Source organism: Chlorocebus sabaeus, chromosome 2, assembly GCF_047675955.1.
Source record: "Chlorocebus sabaeus isolate Y175 chromosome 2, mChlSab1.0.hap1, whole genome shotgun sequence".
NCBI classification, from domain to species: Eukaryota; Metazoa; Chordata; class Mammalia; order Primates; family Cercopithecidae; genus Chlorocebus; species Chlorocebus sabaeus.
Window position 1 is genome coordinate 60,599,333 of NC_132905.1, and position 21,339 is coordinate 60,620,671.

At 43.0% G+C, this 21,339-nt stretch overlaps 1 long non-coding RNA gene across 1 annotated transcript; it reads right to left on the reverse strand.

Moving 5' to 3' along the window:
• Positions 1-3,270: 3,270 nt before the first annotated feature.
• On the reverse strand, positions 3,271-20,983 carry LOC119622306 (uncharacterized). Its single transcript, XR_005238955.2, has 3 exons — positions 20,756-20,983; positions 20,385-20,544; positions 3,271-5,771 (listed from the first exon to the last, which is right to left on the reverse strand). It is a non-coding gene; the product is annotated as an uncharacterized lncRNA (long non-coding RNA).
• Between the last annotated feature and the right edge of the window lie 356 nt (positions 20,984-21,339).

The window sequence follows — 21,339 nt, forward strand, 5'->3', positions numbered from 1 at the left end:
CAGTCCTTCTGAAGGGAGAGACACCGGGCCGGGGATGTGTATTCAGCCCCTCAGGAAGTGTCCAGGTTCCATGCTGCTCCGTGTGCCATGGAGATGCAGATTTCCTCTCAGCTGCCCGATTTCAAAGCCAGACCTGGCTGGAGACTTTTTAGAGCGTCACACCTGGGACCTACTCCTTCCAGAAAAAAAGGACTTCCACTGACTTTTCAGGGAGTTTGGCTGAACTCTGAACTCTGAGTCTCTTCAAGAAGAAGCACATTTTGTGGGAGGGAATGGGGGTGTCTAAAGGGCTTTTTTGACTGCATTAAAACAGTGACTGGTTCTCTTAACGTTCAAGTTGCCTTCCCTAATTTCCTTAGTGAGCAATTTAAGATACATTTGAAGATTCCTGCCTTTGCCTTTTCTCCCCTTCACTGGATACACTTCTTAAAAACAAAATGAAAACTCTTCTACATTGTGCCATTTTGATTCTCAATAACCTGCTATAGCTCCCTATTATCCGAGAATGAAATGAACCTGATTTCCTCAGGGACACCTGTGTAGCCTGCAGGTTACATGTATGTCACATCTTCAGGAAAGTCTCCCCACTGTCTGACCCCAGGCAAAGTCAGTGTCTTCCTGCACTGAGTATTTGTGTGTAGTCCACGAGAGGAGACCCAGGTCGGGTTTGCCTGCTGCTGGCTCCTGATACCTAACTCAGTGCTGCGCACGGCAGGCTTATCAAACTTGAATTACACGTTTTTTTAAGAGTCTCAGAAGAAATCTTTGTTCTGCCAGGCTAACACACAACATATCCTTACTTCCCTGACAACTGGTTTCTGCTCCAAAATACCCACAAATTATCCATTCCTTGAAGCCCAGCTTGTCATGTTTTCTCCATGCACTTTTCTAATGACTGTAGCTCATGCTATTATTTTCATTTTTACACACCTATTTGCAGGTTACCTTGTGGTATAAATTAGCATCTAAGCATCTTTCTCAGTTTGTTTTCTGCTGTGCTAATGGAATATCACAGACTGGGTAATTTATAAAAACTGGAAGTTTATTTGGTTCATAGTTCTGGAGACCAGGAAGTCCAAGAGCATAGTGCTGGCATCTGGTGAGGGTCATCCCATGGTGGAAGGCTTCACATGGCAATTGAGAACACATGATAAACAGAAAAAATGTGAGTCAAATTAAATTTTTTTAAGATGAGGTCTCACTCTGTTGCCCAGTCTAGAGTGCAGTGGCACCATCACAAGTCACTGCAGCCTCCAACTCCTGGCCTTGAGCGATCCTCCTGCCTCTACCTCCCAAAGTGCTGGGATCACAGGCATGAGACGCCATGCTCGGTGGAACTTATCCTTTTAGCAGGAGCCCACTCTCACAACAACTAACCTACTCCCCCAAGATAATGGCAATAATTTGTTAATGAAGGCAGAACGCTCGTGAGGTAATTACCTCTTAAGCATCCCTGTTTTTAATACCATTGCAATGGCAATTAAGTTTCGACATGAGTTTTGAACATTCAGCCATAGTATTCCATCCCTGGTCCCCCCCTCCACAAAAAAAAAAAAAAAAACTTATGGCTTTCTTACATACAAAATACGTTCATTTCATCCCAATAGCCCCTAAAGTCCTAAGTGTTCTGGCATTGACTCAAAAGTCCAAACTCCAAAGCCTCATCCACATCAGCAATGTGTAAGGCTCAGGGCATGATTAATCTTTGGGCAACTTTCCAGCTGTGAGCCTGTAAAATTGAAACAAATTATCTGCTTCTAAAATACAGTAATGGGACAGGCATAGGTTAAATGTTCTCATTTCAAAAGGGAGAAATGGCAAGAAGAAAGGAGCAACTGGTCTCAAGTAAATTTAAAACCCAATGGCAAAAACAACTTTAAGTGTTAAAGTTGCAGAATAATCTCCTATGATTCCTGTCCTACATTCTGGGTACACTGGGGTGAGGGTTGGGTCCCCAAGACCTTAGGCAGCCTGACCTCTCTGGCTTTGCTGGGTTGGAATCTCATGCCTGCCGCTTTTCTAGGCTAGAGTTGCATGCTGGTGGCCCTACGCTTCTGGGGTTTTTCTGGTAGTCCCACTTCCATAACTCCACTTGACATTACCCTAGTGGACGGCTCTGCCCCTGCAGCAGGTCTCCGCCTGGGTCCCCGAGCAGCCCATGGCATTCTTTAAAATGTAGGTGGAGGAGCTTGCGGTTCCAAAGCTCCTGCATTCTATGAGCCTGTGGAATTACCACCACATGGACACTGACAGAGTTAGCTACTTATATCTTTTGGAGCATCTAGTCGAGTCACACCTGGGCCCACTTGAACCATGGCTTGAGATGTCAAGGAGTGCTGTGCTGGAATGTGAGGAGCAGAGTCTCCAGGTGACCATGGGCAGTGAGCCCCACAAAGGTGCCCCAGGTTCATCTCCTGAAACCACTCTGCCTGTCTAGAGCTCTGGGCCTGTGATGGGAGGCGCAGCCTCAAAGACGGCTGAAATGCCTCTGGGGTCTTTCTTCCATTGTCTTGATGAACAGCACGTGCCTCTGTTCTATCCATGATAATCTCTTTAGCAAACAATCACTTCACCACACCCTCGGTTTGTTCACCCGAAGACACCTTTACACTATTTACATGGCTGAAAATTTTCTATATTTCCCATTTTACTTACCTTTTAATTATAAATTCTGTCTTTAAATAAGTTTTCTTCACTTGCCTCTTACCATATACAGTTAAAAGTAGCCACACAGCTGCTTGAATGCTTTACTTCTTAGATTTTTTTTTTTTTTTTTTGCCAGATATCCTAGTTTAGTAGTACTCTAAAGTTTTGCATTCCACAAAACCCTTGGGCCAGTATACAATTCAGCCACGGCTTTTGCTACTTTGCTACAAGGACTTTCTTTTAGTTCAGTTTCCGATACTTTGTTCCTCAGTTCCATCTCAGTCCTCATCAGAATGGCCTTTACCTTCCATATTGTGACTGATGTTTTGGTCACAAACACGTAAGTAATCTCGAAGAAGTTCCAGATTTCCCCTACAGCTATCCTTTTCTTCTGAGCCTTCATTAGAATTGCCCTTAACATGGCTGGGCGGGGTGGCTCCTGCCTGTAATCCCAGCACTTTGGGAGGCCGAGGTGGGTGGATCATGAGGTCAGGAGACCAAGATCTTCCTGGCTAACACAGTGAAACCCCATGTCTACTAAAAATACAAAAAATTAGCTGGGCGTGGTGGCGGGCGCCTATAGTCGCAGCTACTCAGGAGGCTGAGGCAGGAGAACGGTGTGAACCCAGGAGGCGGAACTTGCAGTAAGCTGAGATCGTGCCATTGCACTCCAGCTTGGGGGAAAGAGCCAGACTCGGTCTCAAAAAAAACAAAAAATAAATAAAAAAAAAAGAATTTCCCTTAACATGTTATTCACAGTAATCTAGGCTTTTTCTAACCAACTACTTCAAAATCTGTCCATACTTTTCACAGGTATTTTCAGCCTCTGTCCATTACTCAGTTTCAAAGATGCTTCCATATTTTCAGGTATTTGTTATAGCAAAAACCCCACTTCTCGGGTTACTTCTTCATCTATTTGCTGCTACTATAAGAGAATACCACAGACTGAGTAACTTACGAAAAACAGGAGTTCATTTGGCTCATGGTTCTGGAGGCTGGAAAGTACAAGAGCGTGGCATCAGCATCTGGTCAGGGTCATGCCATTGCAGAAGCCTGTGCGTAGCAAGGAAGTGTGCAAGACAGAGAGGGAAAATGGGGGCCAAATGCATCCTCTTATCAGGAGCCCACTCCCACAATAACTAACACACTCCCATAATAACAGTATTAATCACCTTTTAAAGGTTTCACTTCTTAATATTGTCACAATGGCAATTAAATTTCAATGTGAGTTTTGGAGGGGACGTTCAAACAATAGCAGGATCTGTTCTATCTCTAAATTCTGTGTACTGTCTTATGTTCTGGAAAAATATGTTAGAAAAATGTATAAATATGCACTTATCTATGACAGGCAAACATACTTAGAAATTGATGCTGCATTATTTACAAATCTCTCAGTGAATATGTCAAATGTGTTCAGTTTAACTATAAGCTCCCAATAGGGAGACATTATGGTGTATTTTTCTTTTATGACTTGTAGCTCTTAGCATTGTCCCAGGAGTATAATATATCATAAACTAGTGTTTTTGAATGAATTTGTTTATTGGTTTTACATGGGAAATAACTTTGGCATGCAATCACACCTCCTACCAAAACTCTGTATTAGCTGGATGTCACTGAATCCCCAAGTCTGGATGTGACATGATCCATGTAATGCTCTTATTATGGGGGAAATCATTTATTGGTGACAATCTGTGGGAGGCTGACCACATTTTTAGCCTCCCTTGCAGTTAGATGTGATCATGTGACTGATCCACCAATTAAATATGGGCACAGGGATGTACACTACTTTCTAGGCCCACTGCATAAAACTTTCTGAGGCATCACCTTTTATATCTTCCTCTGTTGATTGGATTGACTCTCAGTGTGGCCATAGAATTTGCATGCTGAAGATGACTAAGCCACTGTGTGGAGTGTACTTTCTGTACCCAACCCCACCCTCTGTCACCTATCTTGATGGCTCATTTTGGACTTTACATGAGTGAGAAATAAACTTCATCACAGTGGCTAGCATTTGTCTTAATAAATAGATTGTAGGGACCCAAAGGGCACAAGAGAGAAATCTTGCCCTCCTTTCCCAGAAACTAATTTAGAATGTTCAAAATAACCTTTTACTTTATACGACCCTCTAGGAATCTATGGCTTTTGTTAGGGACAGGTGGACAGCATCTCATGATGTCAGAATTCTATGTAGGATTATATATTTATAAGCTCTTACTCATCATGTACTCCAACTGTCTCATTTTCAACATTGAGGTGAAACTCTTATGTACATTTTTGTGGAAACATTTTTAAATGATAGAAAGTCATTTATGCAAATTCCTTTTAACTATGAAAATAATATTTTCAGAGAAACTTTACTTATCAATTTTGTCAGCTGAGATTCAATTTTTAATCATCCCCACCTCAATTCATTTGAACTAGCAGACTCTTCCATTCCCTTTGACCTCAAATTCTCTGCAGGAACTGAAGGAGAAATCAGAGAGAGGATCTGGGTCTGAAGGGTGAGATTATATTAATGCCTATGGTCTTTGAAGCCCTAGCAAAATGCTCCTCCATAGATCCTACAGTTGATTTCAAAGCTTATGATCTGTTGGCTTTTTTTTCAAGAAGATTTGATGTAGCAGGTTTGTTTTTAGCTGGTGCCTGGGGACCTAAGCCAGCCTCTAAAGGAAATAAATTACTAACTGATCCTTGAAGCACAGTGGAAACTTTGGACGAGATTGTCAACAACAAACATGTCCTCTGCTCCTTAAATGAGTGAGGCAGAATCTGAGTACTGAAGGAGCTTCAGAGGATGTCAGTCAAAGTGGTTCTGTGGTCAAGGATGCTACAATTAAGTTGGAATATAGAAAGGCATTGTGAAGGTGTCGTGTCAGGCAGTTTTTGCTGGATAAGAAATCAACTCAAATATAGAGATTTAAAGTAAGAAATATTACTTATCTGTCAGGTTCCCTTGGTTATTGGACAGTGTTTCTGCTCTGTATCAGCTCAGCTGAAACTGGGTTATCTTAGATAGTCACAGTCACATGCCTGGTGGTTAGCTTGATGTTATCTGAGCAATAGCCATGTGACTCTCTTCCTTCAGCAGGACAACCCAGTCTCATTTTCTTGGAGGCAGAAGTATCCTGAGCAACAAAAGAGGCCAAGATCCAATGAACAAGCACTTTTCAAATCTTCACTGTGCCATATTTTCTAATGTCTCCTTAGCCAAAGCATTTGTCCAACCTGATTTAAGAGGCATAAAATAGACTTCATCTCTTGATGGAAATTGAGTCAGATTGCAAACAGGTGTGGATATATGCTTGGGAGGAGTTTTGGGGCCACTTCTGCAAACCATTTATCACATGTGCTAGGGGCTCAAGGAAGAGCTAGGGAGTCAAGGCAGGTCAGCAAGGAACATGAGCACTGCTTTGAATGGTGGTGAGATTTCAACAAAGAAGGATGGGTTGAAGTGAAAGGCAGCCCAAGCAGAGACAGCATGAGAGGAATGCTCTGGAGAAGAGAAAACTTTGAGCCTGGTAAAGGAATAACTACAGCGTCATTAGAGTGAAAGGATGGTATCAAGAAACCAGAGGAGCAAAGCAGAAAGATGGGAAAATAGAAAATAAACTACCTCAATGAAATTTCAACATCAGCATAGGGATGTAAAACAAATGCCATGTCTCACTCTGCATTCTGTTTGATATATAAAGTGTGTAAAAAAAGATTTTTTCCAGGATGCATACAACTTACCAAGAATGAACTATGAAAAAATAGATCAATAGACTAAATAGACCGATAATGACAAAAGGGACTGAATCGATAATAAAACATCTTCCATCAAAGAAAAGCCCAGGACCTGATGGCTTCACTGCTGAATTCCACCAAACATTTAAAGAAGAATTAATATCAACTTTTAAAAACTAGGCCAAAAACTTGAACAAAAGGAAATTATTTCAAACCAATTTTGTAAGGCAAGTATTACCCTGATAGCAAAAACAGACAAGGATACAACAACAAAATAAACTACAAGCCAATATCCCTGATGAAAATAGATGTAAAAATCCTCAACAAAATACTAGAAAACCAAATTCAATAGTATGACACAAAGATCATTCAGCAGGATCAAGTGGGATTCATCCTAGGAATGCAAGGATAGTTCAACATACTCAAATCAATAAACATAATACATCACATTAACAGAATGAAGGATAAAAACCATATTATTATTTCAATAGATGCAGCAAAAGTATTTGACAAAAATCAACATCTCCTTCATGATAAAAAAGAAAAGAAATTAGGTGTAGAAGGAATGTACCTCAACACAATAAAGGCTTTGTTATATATGAAAAACACACAGCTAACATCATTCTGGAAGGCAGAAAGTTGAAAGCTGATTCTCTGAGATCAGGAACAAGACAAGGATGCCCACTTTTACCACTTTTATTCAACAAAGTACTGAGAGTACTAGACAGAGCAAATAAATAGAAAGTATCCAAGTCAAAAGGAATAAAGTTAAATTGTTCCTGCTTATTGATGACATGAGCTTATAGATAGAAAATCCTAAGCACTTCACTAAATAGCTGTTAGAACTGATAAACCAATTCGGTAAAGTTGCAGGTTCCAAAAATCAACATACAAAAGTCAATAGCATTTCTGTATGCTAATAGCAAACTATCTGAAAAAGTATAGAAAACAATTCCATTTACAATAGCCACAAAAATACCTAGGAATAAATTTATGAAAGAGGTGAAATGTCTCTGCAATAAAAACTATTAAGCATTGGTGAAACAAATTTAAGAAGACATAAATAAATGTAAAGGAGGAATTAATATTGTTGAAATGTCTATACTACTAAAAATATTTACAGATTTAATGCCATCTGTATCAAAGTGTCAATGACATTCTTCACAGAAATATAAAAAACAATTATAAAATTTACATAAAATCACAAAAGACCCCCCAATAGCCAAAACAATCTTAAGCAAAAAGAACAAAGCTGTAAGGCATCACACTACCTGACTTCAAAGTACACTATAAAGCTATGATAACCAAATCAGCATGGTACTGGTACAAAATCAGACAGATGGACTAATGGAATACAAAAGAGAACACAGCAATAAATCTATACACTTACAGCCAATTAATTTTAGACAAAGATGCCCAAGAACACATGATGGGAAAAGGACAGTCTGTTCAATAAGTAGTGTTGGTAAAACTGGGTGTCCAAAGTAGAAGAATGAAATTAGATTCTTATCTGTCATCATATATAAAATCAACAAAAATTAACTCAACATGGATTAAAAACTTAAATGTAGGCTGATGTGGTGGCTCAAGCCTTTAATCCCAGCACTTTGAGAGGCCAAGGCAGGCAGATCACGAGGTCAAGAGATCAAGACCATCCTGGCCAACATGGTGAAACCCCATCTCTGCTAAAAATACAAAAATCAACTGAGTGTGGTGGTGTGCGTCTGTAGTCGCAGCTACTCAAGAGCTGAAGCAGGAGAATCTCTTGAACCCAGGAGGCAGAGGTTGCCGTGAGCCGAGATTGCGCCACTGCACTCCAGCCTGGTGACAGAGCAATACTCCATCTCAAAACAAACAAAACAAACAAATAAACAAAAATTTAAATGTAAGACCTAGAACTATAAAATTCCTAGAAGAAAACATAGAGGAAGTGCTTTATGACATTGATCTGAGCAAAGATGTTTTGGGAGAAGACCAACACAGAGAATAAAAGCAAACATAGACAAATGAGATCACATCAAACCTAAAAGCTTCTGCACAGCAAAGGAAACAATCAACAGAGTGAACATACAACCTACAGAATGGGAAAAAATACTGGCAAACTATACATCTGACAAGAGGACAATATCTAAACCACATAAGAAACTCAAACAACTCAATAGCAAAAAGAAAACAAAACAAATTAAAAAACCTGAATAACCGAAGTTAAAGTAGAGCAAAATACTTGAATAGGTATTTCTCAAAGGAAGACATACAAATGACCAACTGGTATATGAAAAAATGCTCAACATCACTAATCACAGGGAAAATGTAAATTGAAACCAAAATAAGATATCATCTCACCCAGGTTAGAATGGCCACTATCAGAAAGACAATAAATAATAACTGCTGGTTAGGATGTGGAGAAACGGGTAACCCTTTTATATTGCTGGTGGGAATGTGCATTAGTGCAGTCATAATATTAGTAGTTTCATTTTCAATTTTTTTTTTAAAGGAACCTCCTTATCTTTTACTACATACCCCACCCTCAAAGCCCTGGTAGACAGTGGCCTCCGTATTTCTTCATTCACTCTGCAGATGGTGGCAGAGCAAGAGAAGCAAATGCCAGCCTCTCAACTTTCTGGAAGCTTTCAAGAAAAATGTGATTCCCCAGGGACAGAGGCACTGGGCTCTATGCTTCCTGCGTACTCCAGCATTAACTCATGAGACTATTTGCTTTTTTGTGTGTGTGTGTGTGTGTGTGTGTTTTTTGTTTTGTTTTGTTTTGTTTTGTTTTAGAAGAGGGGTTTCTAAGTCCACTGAGTCGGGAACAATTTTGGGAATCTGATGGAACAGTGGCTTCCATTCCTAGGAAACTCAATATATGAACGACATTTTGCATCTTATTTTAGGGGGTTTTGGGGCCTCTGTCATAATACATCGTTAGACCATGACAAGAACCCCTGGTTAAGACATCAAATTGTTGTCACTCATCAACTTCATGTATATGTGACAGGGTGAGTTTTTCATGCCGCCATTGGCAGGAGGATTTTCCCTGCCCTTTTGATTTAGTTTTGTTTCTCAAATACATAAAACATAGACATGATCTCAGAAATCATAATCATATACAAAGTACTCTCAGAGAAGTGTCACTTCCTCTAGTTCAGTGAGGTTTGACAGAAGATGTAATGGTTTCCTCAAATCAAAATCTAGAACATTCCACTGCTCCAGAAAGTCCTTCACATGTGTGCCCAGCTAACCGCCTTCCTTGACCCTACCACAGCAACCTCTGACTTAACTTTTATCAGGCTAGGTTAGTTTTGTCCAAACTTTACATAAATAGACTACCAGCTTGGGTTGACTGTAATCCACATCAATGTTTTCAGTTTTATTCTCATTGTTGGATGCTAATTGTCTTCAGTCATTTGATACCTTCACACTGTCCAACCAGGGCAAAACTCACGGACAGCGGGGACCTGGTTTTCTGCATCCACCAGCACTGTGGGCAGAGCTCGTCCCTGTTTGTTGACAAATGGGCAGATGAGAATGTGTGATTGAGCCAAGCCTTCGGGGGAGTGCTGCAGGCTGCCTGCATCCTAACTAGAACTGAGCTGCCATTCTCACGTGTTCCTTTCCTGTGTACAGGAAGGATTACCAACCCAGAGCAGAGTGAGGAATTAGCACATCCACAAGGCTTGGGCGAGGGGTACTGGAAAGGAAGAGATGACACTATCAGGGAGGGAGACAGGAGGGCAAGGGTTGAAAAAGTAACTGTTGGATACTATGCTCAGTACCCAGGTGATGGAATCATTTGTACCTCAAACCTCAGCATCATCAACGATCAGGCCGTGTCTTCCCCATGCAGGCATAGGCCTGCCTTCCCCATGCAGACCACATTACTGGGAGAAATGGAAACAAGAGACTCCCTGACTTAGCTACTCTAGGCACAGCAGAAGGCAGGGTGGGACCCAGGGCTTCACCAAATAAAGTTTGTATGACATCCTGAAGCTGAAGGGTGAGGTGCAGACACCAGCCCCTATCAATTTTGCATCACCCACAGCGCAGGTGGCCCGCTCCTCACCCCACTGTTGATAAAAAGCTTGGAGAAACTTTTCTCTTTAGATACTGATTGAATTCAGAGAAAAGATCTCCTTATCTTGACATTTACAGAGTGGGTTCCCTAATGAAAACTCTAGGTCACTGCTTAATTAAGTACAAACTTACAGCCAACTGGTTTCTTTATGCTCTCACCATCACATAATTTTATCCAGTAAATGTTTTGCTGTGTACCACTAAAATATAAGAAGTAATCTTAAAAAATATAATCATATTGACTGGATAAAGAAAATGTGGCACAAATACCCAATGGAATACCATGCAGCCATTAAAAAAAGAACAAAATCATATCCTCTGAAGCAATTTGGATGCAGCTGGAGGCCCATAACTATTTAAATTAAGGCAGGAACAGAAAGCCAGTAGTTCTCACTTATAAGTGGAAACTAAACATTGAGTACTCATGGACATAAAGAAACAACAATAGATACTGGGCACTACTAGAGGTGAGGGGTATGCAGGGGGTCAAAATTGAAAAAGCAACTATTAGATACCATGCTCAATATCCAGTTAATGGGATTATTTGTACCCCAACCTCAGCATCACGCAATATATCCAGGTAACAAACCTACATATGTACTCCCTGAATCTGAAATAAAAATGGAAAAAAATACAATCACAATGCTATCGCTGTATGTAAAATAATGAGCAACAGTTTCCTCAGTATCATCAAATATCCAGTTCATGTTTATATTTCTAATTGCCTCATAAATATCATCATCTCTTTTTAGCGGTTTCTTTCAATTAGCTGCTTAATTACCTATTGCAATGAGTTGTTTTCAATCTCCTTTAACTGGTAGGTGTCCTCCCCATCTCTTTCTCCCTTTCTTTCTCTTTGCCTCGCACTCCACTGCCCTGACCTTCTCCCTTTCTCCTTATCTTCCCGTCTCCCTTCTTTGCAATGCATTTATTCAAGAAACCAGGTTGTATTTCCTGCAGGACGGGTATCTTCCTAAACTCTGTGCAAGGAACAAATGAGCAAATGGGCCCAGATCTTCTATGCCTGCTTCAGCTGGTGACTTTCTGGGCACTTCCCCCTTTGAGGGTGAACTAGAGAGTAGACAAGCCCACCAAGTAAAAATCCCGAGAGCTTGCCTATGTTGCTGCTATCAAACCAGCAGGGCTGCATGGATGAGGCCTTGTGCTTGGGGTACGATGAGGCCACCCATCCCTGGCTTTCTTATATGTGGCCGCGTATAGATGCCACTGAGCCATAGGTCTGGCCATGCTTCTTAGTGTTATGTGGTCAGTAAGAAAGGGAGAGAATCTGCTTATTTGACATTTTTATACACCACTTCTTTTGATAACTCAACAATGTAAACAAAATAAAACAAAACCCAGGCATATTGTTACACATGTGAAGTAACTAAAGATTCTGTCTCCCTTTGCTGACTCTCCAGACAGCTGCAGAGGTTTGCACCTCTTACCTCCCTCCTCTCCTGATTTCTATTTGTGAGTCGTGGGAAAGAATTTACACAGAAGGTGACCAGACATTCTGTCCAGAGAGTGCTCACACAAGGGCACAGCTTGATCCAGCCTGTCCTGAAAACCTTTATGCCGGATTTAAGTGAATTCGAAGTAAGCACCAGGCCAGGAGGCTTGGACCAGCCCTAGAGAATGAACAATCTTCTGACAGAGTTGAGGGCAGGTTAGAATAAATCTGCCCAGAGACAGAAACAGAAGCCACATGTGGGAGGAAATACCGATGGTCAACATTGACAGGGAAGTAGGTTCTACCTTCCAGTTCTCAATAAATGCAAATGAAAATATGAGGAGACATTTCATAGTAAATAAAGTTCTAGGGGTAGGGTGGCAGGGTTAGAGATGTATGGTTGTGCTGTTTCATAACAGAATACAAGATGGTACACCATCTGAATGTAAGCAAATTATAAAACATGGCAAGTAAATTGTAGCATTTTGGCTTTAAAATATTCAGCTACTTTATATAATTTAAAAAGAACACTTTAACAAGGGAAAGGTGATTTCAAAATAACATTAGAAGGCAGAACTAATGTTTACATGTACAAAATGTCATCTACAATGCATAAGCATGTATACGTAAAGCTGGCATAAAATTAGTAGTCAAAACATGTCTGTTGGGCCAATGAGCAAATACATTCTACATTTAGGCTGACAGTGAGGAAGTAAAACAGCATTTGTGGAACCCCTTCTTTGTGTCAGACAATTTTCCAGTGATGCCATTGAATCCCCGCACACCTATGAGTAGGATTTTACAGTATTTGTGTTCGTCCTATAGTGGTTACATATTGTTAATAATAACACGCTAATCATTGTCATGGGTTGAATTATGTGCTCCCCAAATTCCTATGTTGATGTCCTAGCCCCTAGTACTTCAGAATGCTACCTTATGTGGCAATGGGCTATTTGCGATGTAGTTAGTTAAGATGAGGTCCTATTAGAGTAATAGTACTCATGTAATGCGACTATGTCCTTATAAACAGGGGAGGCTGGGACACAGACACACACTCAGGGAGAGCGCCGTGCGAACATGAAGGCAGAGACTGGGTGATGTGTCTGCAAAGCCAGCAATGGAAAGGTTGCCTGCAAACCACCTGGAGTTGCAGAGAGGCGTGGAACACTTTTCCCCACAGTCCTCGGAAGGAACCAGCCCTGACCACACCTTAATCTCAGATTTCCAGTGTCCAGAACCCTGGCACAGTCAGGGTCTGCTGTTTTCAGCTCTCCCAGGTGTGGGACTTTGTTGCAGCAGCCCCAGGAAGTGAATGCAATAATGATTGCAGAATGGCAGTGAGTGTTTACTGAGGCACCTGCTGCTCTAAGCGCATTAAAGGCACAGGGTGCAGGTCGTCCTCATGGAGAGCCTGTGGGGAGGCCCTCTCACCCAGTCTAGGTATGTGGAACTCAGGCCTGGGGTGAAGTCACTTCCCCTCCAGCATGCAGCTCATTGGTGGTAGAGCTACGATTTGAACGTGGCTTCAGAAACTTATAGGAACATAAACATTCTTCAGTGGCTTGGAAGGTGATGAGCTTATTAAGTGAGATAGGGGTTTAGAAGCATCCCCTGTTGCTGGTCCTGTGCTCCTCCTTGGCTGGGTTTCTCAAAAGGGGCTGGCCCATGAAAACTGAGGGCTGCCCATGTGGAGCTGGGGTTTTGGTTCTGATCCATTAAGCCTAGGACTTTGCTGGGTCCCAACACTGCCCACAATCCCCCTGTCCACTTCACTTTAATGAAACTCCCAGGCTGATCCACCCCGAGGACAGTGGGCCACCACAGACAGGCAGAGTCTGAGTAGGGCAGTCAGCGGGCACAGGTTTGTCTGCTGTGATGCTGCCAAGGCTTCTTTGAATTCGTCTGTGCCGGTTCCTCTTCCCCCAGCATCACCAAGCCTTTTCTTGCTACACTTGGCTCTGTGACTCTGCTTCAGAGGATAGCCCTTAGGCTGCTGGAGCTGCCGACAATATAGGGACAAAGTGCAGATCATTGGTTTAGTGTCTGTTACTCTTGTTTAGCCACAGTCCCAGGTCTAGACAATGTCTAGGATAGTGGATTTGTCAGGAAGGAGAGAGGGTCTGGGCTGCCACCTCACTGCCCCCTGGTGTATTTATCAATGCTAAAATCGGGAGAAAAGATGATCAAGGCCACTCTGGACAGGGAAAGGAAGGGAGACCACCAACTGGACAGCCTCTCCAATGCCTGATGGGAGGAGGGTGCAGGGAGCTGTGGTGCCAGGTGACCAGCCCCATCCAGCATGGCCTGCATGAGAAGGAGCCGCTGTCCTATCACCTTTCCTAACGTTCTGCTTGTTCACCTCAACCTCCTTAAAGCCTCCAGGGGCTACTTCTGTAAAATGGGTAAAGCCTGGGCTCCTTAGCTTTATCCTCAGGGACCTCTGTAATCTCCATGCTCTTTAATCCTTAGTTTCCACTGTTCTGTTTTCCATACCCTGTTTTCCCACTGTTTCCAGTTTCCATCCTATATAGCCCCTCCATCAGACTTTTGCTTATTCAACAGCCTCTGGTATTGAAATGATCAGGAATAATGTATCAGTTAGCTTTAGCTGCATAACAAAACATCCTCATATCAATGGCATAATCCAGCAGTCATTTACTGTTGCTCATGTGCCTGTGTGTTCTCTGGGTTCAACTGATCAGGGCTGGGCTTTGCCAGGTAGTTCTGTTCCATGCTGCCTTGGCCCAGGTGGTTTTGCTCTCAGTGCTGGTCTGTGGTTGGGCAAGGGGGGCTCAACTCCACCAGTGCTTGTTTTGAGCCAAAGCTGCAGGCACAGTAGTGACCCAGGAGGACTTCTTCTCAGGTCATTGGAAGAAAAATAAGAGGGAACGTGGAAACATACAAGGCTTCTTGATTCCAAGGCTCCAAACCAGAAAACAATCCCATCTTCTACAGGCTATTGGTGAAACAAAGTTGAATGCTCCAGCCCAAAGTAAAGGGGCAAGAAAATACTTCACACCCACCTTACCTTGGCAAGGGTGTGGATGCAGGATAGATGAAGATTTATGGCAAATAATGCCTCCTACCACAAGTGGTGAGGATGATAACAATAGCAAATAGCACAGCAGTAGCAGATGCAATCACACGTGCTGTAAAGTACTTACCAAGTGTTAGTCCCAAATTACAGGATTTTCAGCAGTGTTGGTTCATACTGTTGCCCTGTAGGAGAGGACCTGAGGCTCCTAATGGTTCCTAACCTCCCCTAAGGTCGCACAGTTTTTAATAACAGAATCTTGAACTGAGCTGAAGATTTGTCTTTGTGGATCTGAGCCCAGAATTTGGAAGATGCAGTTTGACTCCAAAGTCCAATTCATGTCAAAATCTAACCTATCCTTCGAAGTCTCCCTCAATGTTGGCTTCCTCATGAGTCATTTCTCAATTCAGTACAGGTTGAATTTGAAGATCTGAAAATCTGATCTCTGAAATGCTCCCTATTGAAGGCCAACATGATGCCTAAAAAAAAATGCTCATTGGATTTGGGATTTTGGAGTTTGGATTTTGGGATTTGCAACACACAACCAGTAAGTATATTCCATAATGTGAAATCTGAAACACTTCTGGTCCCAAGTATTTCAGATAAGGGATACTCAGTCTGAATTATATTATGCCTGCACACTCGATTAATGAAATTGTGGGTATAAATCTTTGCTGTGTTCTACCACTGTTGAATATTTTTATGGAGTTTGGTCTAATAGAATTTTGCAACAGGTCTAATAGAATTTTGCAACAGGCCAATGTGTAATAAACCCAACTCTACACACACAAATGCAATACTGAAAGACCAAGAGGGATTCCATTGCTTTTCACATCTGATGTTATTTGTTAAACGAAGAAGTCCTTTTCTTGAGATCAGAACATGTTAATGATTGGTATTGTCCCAAGCTTGGAAGTAAAAACCTTGGAATTGCTAAGCATGAATGTGCTTATCTAGGGTCACTGAGCAACCACCAGAAGCCCCAAACAGTGTTGACATTCGGCAAAGGCTGGGTATCCCAGACTCGGTCACCTGAAATGGAAAATACTTTCTCACCAGCAAAAGTATAGGTGCCTTTTGGTTAAACAAGATTCAAGTCACACCTTTGTGAGAGGAATAGCACAGCCAAAATGTAGGGGGCCCACCTGGTGATTCTGAACATTTTATTTGGACAAGTTGCATACTTTTTAAACGTAGGCTCTTGAAAAATTCCTTTAGAAATGTCAAGGTGACTGGTGTATTAAAAAAGTGAGCCAGAGCAAACAACGGTGACATTCTTTTAATTCTTTCCCTGCTGGGTCATTTTCTCCTTGCTGTCAGCTCTGTGTACGGCCATCGTCCATAATGGACCCTCGACCTGCTCAGAGGTTCACACTTGAGGGAAATGGCAAAGCAGGGGAAATTTTGACCCAGAGTCCCCTTCACCTCTTCCCATGAAAGCTCCAGCTGATGCTCAAACTTAAAGCTAGAAAGTGAGAGAACCAAATCATGCTGGCAAGTTTTCTCCGCTACATCTTCCAAAAACATGGTTATAAGAACAGGAGTCACCAAAGGTGTTGTTCCCGGCATCGTTCATCATCCACTGGGGAATAAGCTCCGGCTCGGGGACCCTGAGCTGCCTCTAATTATCTATCACACTGCCAGCTCTGTCTCTCCCATGGCCCATCACATTGCCAGCTTTGCAATTTTGTTTCCTGAATAAGAAGCTTCACATTTAGTTTTTAGATTTGAAATCTGGCTTGGGGATTTTTTTTTTTTTAAATGAGAATGCCTGTGCATCATATCGGTAAAGCTGATGATATGACTATATTCTATCAGACTGAATCGTATGTTAATATATTTGCCTCTATGTTTGACCTACGGAAATAATAATTCCATGTGGTTTTACCCATAGAATTGTTTGCTTCCATGACCCCAAAGATGAACACAAGCACAAAAACAAAACCAAAAATTACAGACATAGGTGAATTTTGAAAAAGAATATACTTCCTGGACAAATTAATAACCTAATTTCTACACATTAAATATTATTTCCCACTCACATAACAAAGTCAGCAAACTGTTTCTTTGGTAAACAATTGGCTCTGTAGATGTTATAAAATCATTTTTAGGAAAAAAAGCTGACATGAAACTATGGTAGAAAACCAGAATGCAGACTAGTCAACATTCCTCGAACTATGAATGTGAAGTCAAATTTTTACAAGTGGCAACCTAGGCATCTAAGAAAAAACACTTACTGCTTAAACAAGAAACCTGTTGCATGGAAAAACCACCTACCTTCCTGTGTACTGATAGGACAAAATGTCTTGTACTCTTAGGTATCCCCAAGTTCAAATGAGAATCTCAAAAATTTCCATTTCCATTTTCCTGAAGACATGGCACACACTGGCTAACAATGCTGCCCAACAGCAGAGCTGCCCATCTGCAAAGGTCTTTATGTCTTTGTCACCAAGCTGGCCAGGAGCCACCTATGTGGAGAAGCCTTATAATGCATCAACAAGAGGGAAGCAGCAAGAACTGAATCACAGTGGCTTATCAATTCCCAAGTGGCTGGCAGCAGCTAAGATGCTACCCTTTTTCTGAGCCAACAGCTTTCTCAGGCTGTATATGTGCCATCTTGCAACTGGCCTCTTGCAACACAGAGAATATGAAAGAAAATGTTTATCATTCTATGGTAGTTTTTTACTTTCTGGAGTATTCTGTTCTGTAATGCATAATTAGAAGTGATTTCTCCATCAACATAATGAAACTATAGTTAAAATGAGTTCACTATTTTCAGGAAAATTACTGAAAACGTGAGGATGATGTCACCAAAGCCATTCCATCAGGAAAGCATGCAGCCAAGACATCTTTCTACTATTCAACATGACGATTTAGTTTCACCCAAAACACCATCGATCATGTTAAACTAATGCTGATAATTTGAATTCGTTGGTTTTATAGGGTTTAATAAATGTGCTATTGTTGGTTAAGAGCTACATTCACTAGGTGTTTCTTCCTGGAGCTGTATAGGTTTATGAGATATATTGATAATTCCCTGATATCTTTTTCCTTACAAGGAGTTGATACTTTCTCAGGTTTGGTGAGGACCCATGTAGCATTACAAGTCAGAATCCACCTCTGGCTACCCACTGCTGAGTCTTAACACTGCAGTTGGCTGGATTGGGGCAATTCGTACAACTTGTCACAGAAACAGAACCAGGATTCTTCCCTAGCAGTGAATAGACAGGGACCGCATGGGGCACCAGAAGCAGCTAAGCAGGCAGTCTAGACAGACCTTCCCATCTCTGCACAGGGCAAAGTGGGTTCCAGTCAGCTGCTGCCTTCCCGGGCGTGCACCAGCACATGCACATGCAGTGCAAGCTTCTGCAGGTTGACGTAGTGTGATGTGAGAAAGTATCGTTCACACGTTTCATGTCGTCTACTTTCAGAGTTGGGCAGAGAAACCGTGTGCCCTGTGTGGACTGCCTGCAGGCTCTCTGAGACAGACCCAGAGGAGAGAAGCCAGCCCATTCCCCATGTGCCTGCCTAGGCTGTGTTTCCCAGACACTCATTAGAGCCTGACCCATTCTGACATATTCCACTTAGAAACACCTTATCAATAAAAGCCAAATGCTTTTTATCTTTGGCCATGTAGGAATCCCACACTGGGGACACGGTCCACGTTTGGTGGGCAATGCTTTTGGCCAGATGAAGCGCAACTAAAACTTCAGTACAAGTTTGGGGTAAAGTGCTGCATTCGCTCAGGGACTGGCAAACTGTGGCCAGGAGGCCAACTCTAGGCCACTGCCTGCCTTTAATAAACAAAGTTTTATTGGTACACAGCCACTCCCATTTGTTTTCATTTTGTCCATGACTGCTTTTGTGCTGCAATGACAGAGTTGAGTAGTTGTGACAGAGACCATATGGCCTGCAGGGTCTAAGCTATTTATTCTCTGGCCTTTTACAGAAAAAGTTTGCCAACCCCTGCATAGGAATAAAAGGAAAATAGCTCCTTTCAAGGAACCCCTAGAAGGGTCCGGACACAATGCCAGCTCGTGGTTGTTTTCCATTCCTGCTCTGACTCCCAGGCTGCAATGCAGTCAAAGCCCTTTGAGCTCCCCTTGCTATATAACTTTAACCTTTGTGAACCAAGCAGCCATCCTTCTATTGCAAAGGAATGACAACAACCATTTTTCCTTGCAGGTTACGGGATGGTTAGCTATGTGGACACCGGGTCTAGACAGCCGGGTTTGAATCCCTCCTCACTCACTGAGCCCTCTGTGCCTTGGTTTACCTTTATGTAAGATGAGGATAAGAAAAGCGTGTATCCTGTAAGGCTTTTATGGAAATGAAATGAGATGCTAAGAACAAAGTGTTTAACTTGGACTGCCTCATCCTACACGATCAATAGAGAGAGGGATTGTGGAGTTAGAGGGTATCTTGAGAGGGCATCATCACTGCTGTCTTTCTGAGGAGTAAACTGAGGTTCAGTGAGGAAAAGCGACTCTGCTCCCACCCTCCGTAGATATTGGGGCAGGTCTAGGAGGCAGAGGCTCCAATGGTAAGGGCTGCTAATATTTTTTGAGCTCCTCTGGGAGATGGGCCTGGGCTCCACACTTGACTAGTCGTGTCTCATTTAGCGTTTGTGGCCACCCTGTGAAATAAGCGTTTTGTTTACCCCGACTTTACAGACAGGGAAGAAGCGATGGTGCTGGAACTCACATCTGCCCCGGGTGAGCTTGCAGGAGCTCACGGCCAAGCCCTGGCTGCCTCTCCACACAGCTGCACCCACAAACGCATTTGGGAGAAATACAACATTTTGGGTTCCAAGACTTGAAGGGGTCAGGAGAATTCAATTAGAAAATGCCTCAAATACCAAATTCTCCATCTCGGTGAAACTGGAACCTTTCTGGCCACCCCTCGTCTCCTGGGTACGGCATTGCAATGGGTCCATCTAGTGGACAAAGGCAAGAATGTCCACCAGTCAGGCCTCTGAAAAGCAACTGAGCCAACAAGCCCTCCTGTCTCTCAGCAGGCCAAGGGACAGGCAGCCTGGCCAGTCACCGGCCTTAAGGAGGACCTGGCAAAGGAAGGGGGACACTGGCAGCGGCCAACTCTCCCTCCTCATCTTTTCAGAGCCCTGTACCCCAGTTCCACAGGAAGCGACATTGCCCCCTGGGGGACATTTAACAGTGTCTGGGGACATTTCTGGTTGTCGCAACTGGGGGATCTTTCTGGTGTCTAGTGGGCAGAGGCCAGGAATACTTCTTACCTCTCTACAGTGACAGGACAGCCCCCATGGCAAAGAGTGAGCCTCGAATGCCAACAGCGCCGCCCAGCACTGGAAACCCTGAGGTGCCCTCCTTCCAAATGGAACTGGGCAGGCCTGGGGACTCCATGAGGCCATGCGTGCTCAGAGCCCTTGCATGTGCATTCCTGCCTAGACCACTTTCCCCATCCCCACTCTCTTACCTCGTCCTCTTCCTTCACCTCTCAGCCCACTTATCTCCTGTTCAGGGGAGTGCATCTGCTCACGTCTACCTCTTTGTCTGGGTTTTATCTCCCCACATGCAGGCCTAAGGCAAGGATTTGGAGTCAAGCAGTTTATCTGAGAGAGGATTCCAGGAATCACCTGTAAGGGCACGAGGAAGAGGGACCAGAAGTGTGCAGGTGGGGGCATGGAAGGGTGAGTCGATGGGCAGCCATCGCTGTGAGCAGCCGAGGTGTGGTCTCTGAGGGAGGGGGGCGGGGATATGAGGACTCAGAACTGTGTCCTCCAGGAGAAGGAAGCCAAGGTGTTTATCCTCCAGCTCTCTGGCTGTTCCTGCACACTAGCCACTTACATTGCAGCTACCTGTGTACTAATAGAGGAACTGATGCCTGTCCGGTCTGCACACATCTCTCCATTGTGAAGGGCATTCAAGCTTGTCCTCTCTCACCCTGGTCCTCAGAAGATAACGGGTCACTTTCCCGAATAGAAGCTCCAGAGACCAGGAACAGAGGACTGGTATAGTGATGAGTCTACACAACAGGAGGCTGGCCCCACCTAGTGCAAGGATTCAGGAACTGTGACATCACCCTGGAGGCAATGCTAGCTCCCCATGGTCCATGGCTACATTGTTAAGGCTATGGAAACCTGATGGTTTGAGGGCAGACCACCAAGAAAATTGTTACATCATATCCCCAGCTAGACCAGGCTTAGTTTGCTTAGTAAGAAAGGCAATATTTTTGTTGAATTTCACATTTTCTACCAAGTAATGAATTAACCTTTTTGAAATCACAAAGGAGATCACAGCAGGAAAATGAAGCCATATCCTGTACACGCTGGCTACCACATATGAACCATCAGAGAGATGGAGGGCAATGCCTGGAGGAAGGACAGGAGGAGGGAATAGAAGAACATTCAGTACTAATGGATTCCAAACCC